Raw genomic sequence first — 3,899 nt, 5'->3', positions numbered from 1 at the left:
TCATGCACGTAACAATCAAATCAAAGTTTGCCCTAAAACAGACCTAGTTTATGAGCAGGTCAAGATATCTCGAAATAACTTTAAGTTTAAATTCATGTCGAACACGTATACAGGCGACTTGAATCAATGTAATAGCCACATTTTAATCGACGCCGCAGCGACTCGAACTTGGAACCATGAGGATAGAAAATACACCCAATACCACTAGGCTACCACCTTGGTGGCAATATGAGTTTTACTTTTGACCGTCATTCATTGGAAAAAAAAGGGAAAAAAAGGGATAGTCAGAAGTCCGACCAAAATGAGCAAGTGAGTGCACAACTCAAACTTTGCCATCGACGATGAATCTTGAGTAACTTCGCCAATCGAAGCGATTGGCACTCAGACCATCCAAACGAATATTAGATATATGGTGTAATAAGAGAAAATAGATGATACAACTCTATAAGAAATATGGAAACCTATCAAATGCTTCCGTGTGCTCCATAAAAATTTCTTGTTAGTGTGGTGGTTGCAGAAGATCTGCCAACAAATTTATGTGGTGGAGTTTTTATTTGATGAAATTTTCAAATTATTCAAGTCCATTTTTCTTATAGCCCAGTCACTATAATTATCGATATTATTTCATTCATAAATTCATGCCGACAAAAATACCACGCATTGTATGACACGTGCAATATGAAAGGTGCTTGGTTACAATTTCAGTTGGTTGATTATGATGTGCTGTACGGGCAGAGTGATTTTTCAGGATCTGCTCTCATCATCCGATCCTTTTTTTTGGAAGATTTTTTCAAAGATTTCTCCAATAGTTTGGAGCTAAAACCCTAATGCCGGAAATTTTGAAAGCCTTCGTGCCAGCTCGTTTGATGTCAACTGATTGTCCTCCCTTATCTACTGAAAAAATTGGTAGTTTGGATTCCTTTTTCACACCTCATTAGGAAACGTGAAAGGCCACATACTTATAACACCTAATTTGATACCTTCTGCCGACAGACAGACCGTACCAATGCCTTTTGTTTTTCTTTTTAAACTGTTATTTTTGTCCCGCACTGAAGGGAGGCAATTGAGTGGTCTTGGTGTCTTTTGGGTTCCGTGCACTCCTTGGAGCTTGACATTAGGCGTATATGTGAATGAGTGGTCCTCCTCATCAGAGTCAAACTATAATCTATTTGTATAGCCTGAGAGTTGAGGTGACATGCTGAGGCTGGAATGGACATGCGGAGACTTGAAGAGCAAATGAAATGGTGATTGATATGGACATGGTGACACCTCAGCATATTGCGTCAGACGGGGTATTGTCGTCCGTTGTTGTGCCTCAGGTCAAAAAAAGAAAAACAAAAAAAAAGTGCTTGTCATGAGGGCTTCATCCTTCCTCTCTCATTACAAAATGATTGGTTGATCTAAGGGAAGAATTTTAGATGAATGTCTGTTCCTTAATCGACGAGATATGTGAACGTAATCCGCTCTTTGTCATGATTTTTTTTAATATTTACTTGATTGATAAATGTGCTCTTACTTTTAGTTTGTGCAGTTTTTGTTGCTATTAAGAGGGAGACATTTTTGAAGTATAATAATTATATGAGAATAAAATGCGCAATCCTTTTTTTTTTTTTAATTAGATGCTTGGGCTAGCCGTTGGATGATAGTTACCAGAGAGAGATACTTTCAGTAGGGATTAGAACTTGAATTCAACTAAAATTTTTAATGGTTGGATACAATGTTTTGATACAATTAGTAGTTTAGAAACTAAATTGCTTCATGCTTTTTTTTGGGTGCATGTAAATTTTAATCAGCTATATGAATCTGAATTTTACTTTGGATATCGCTTAAGAGTATTACTGGTGTAGTTTATTTCTTTAGCAACTTGATGTAAAAACAAAAAAATCCCCAAAGCCTATCTTTAGACATTTTACAATATGTAGATCATAAACAACCTAGCAGATCAAATTATGCCTTATGCTAAAATAGAGCATTTGCCATCGAATTCAATGGTCCATGGCCTTCTATATCCTAAAATACATGCAGACCAACCATCCTCTTGTGATGCACCACTATATTGCCCATTATTAGACACGGTATTAATAAAAAAAATTTCCATGAAGGCTTAGCTCGTACAGTATTTTTCATTCATTATACATATGCTGCTATTAATGATAAAAATTTCTACTTAGCTATTGTTCGCATTTATTGTTTAATATAAAACAAAAATTTGACTATTAGAATATTTTATTTACTATAATTTATTATATTTTATATTATATTTCAAGAAGAAAAAGATAATGTACCTCAAGGATTGTTATATGCTAGTATTTTTTTCTATTTCGGAAATATAATCTTGTCACAATCATCGCTAAGTATGTTTGCAATTAAGAGAATTATTTAGTACAAACCAACTAATTGTAGTTGCCAAACACCCACAGACTCCAATCAACCACTAAGTGTGCCCAACGTTCATAAATTCTATCTAATTTCTTAGCATCTTCCACTAGCTTGCCAAGAACCATATTTTGCTTGCAACATAAAAATTTGAACCTAGACAAGATTTTGATTTTATATTTTATCTTATTCTCAACCAAAAATAGATTTTAGTCTTATACAAATCAGGCTAGAAGGCAACCCAAACCTTCAAAGCATATTTCAAAAGTAGTTATAAAGCATCCTGTTTCGAATGGAAGTCAAAGATGATGGTTTACCCCAAAGAGAAATGATGCATCCTTTTTTTCTTAGAAGCTAACCTACATATTGGTTATAAGCATCTGGCCATTAAGCATAAGATAGGTTTCAGCAAAATGAACTTTTTTCCCTACAAACACGGCCAACTATTCAACAAAAACTCCATGCTAGCCTTCTATTTCTCTCCAGCCATAATGACCAAGTCATAATAACTACGAGAACAATCTATCCTTTGTGAAGTTGCTCTTCATTGAATTGCTCCTCCAAATAGCTGGTAAATTCACAAGGTCCTCGGGTACAAGAGGCAATCCAACAAACTAAGTGATGAAATTCCAAATCTATTTGGAAAATGCACAACCCAATAATAAATTGCCACTAGCCTCCTCCTTGTTCATGTAGTTCAAGCAAAGGGGCATTCTAGCATTGCTTCTTCGAATTTTCCTCCCCTAATATTCTATCTTGAGTAGTTAGCCAATTAGAAAACACAAGGAACTGGGATCCTCTATGGTGCGAGTTTTGCACAGCAAAGTCTCGTGTATATTTGGATGGGTAGCATGTTGCCTTTCACAAAAATAGATGGTTATCACCTATCTTCCAACCTACCATGTTCGGTATACTAGCCATATTTGGCATAGCAAGTGATGGGCGATAGCCATCTATGTCCAAGATGGGCAATATATCGCCGATCCAAATATGCACAGCTCTTTGCGATGCAAAGCAAACACTGTAGAGGATCCAAACTCAAAAATGAAAGCTTTTGATGGAAGAGACCAGTTTCCAAGGATACTTAAAGCACTATATGACAATACTACATAATTAAGAACTCTGAAAGCTTCCTTTTTGAAAGTTTACCCCTTCCAATCCATCTCCATTGGACTATATCCTTCCTTCAGTTAATTATAAGAATACCATGCATCACTTGAGCTTCCTTCGCAGCTTCATTTGAAATCGGTTCTCTAAGTTTAATGCTCCCCGTGCCTTGACCTCTTCAAGCATTGTTTAACTAAGCTATCCTGGTTTAGAGATAATGAAAGCAAGTTGAGAAGTGACCAAAAATTGTCATTGTTAGCCAAAAGTTAGTACTCAACCAATCTTGTGAGAGCCTGTATCGGCATATATTTAGTCCTACATTACTTATACAATGAGGAGATTTTGGGTACTTAAGAGTCAAAAAATTTTAAACAATACCTTTCGATCAGATATTTTTGAGTGAGATCATGCATTGC

Source organism: Phoenix dactylifera, unplaced genomic scaffold, assembly GCF_009389715.1.
Source record: "Phoenix dactylifera cultivar Barhee BC4 unplaced genomic scaffold, palm_55x_up_171113_PBpolish2nd_filt_p 000481F, whole genome shotgun sequence".
Lineage (NCBI taxonomy): Eukaryota > Viridiplantae > Streptophyta > Magnoliopsida > Arecales > Arecaceae > Phoenix > Phoenix dactylifera.
The sequence above is the reverse complement of the archived record's forward strand: the minus strand, read 5'-3'. Positions refer to the sequence as shown.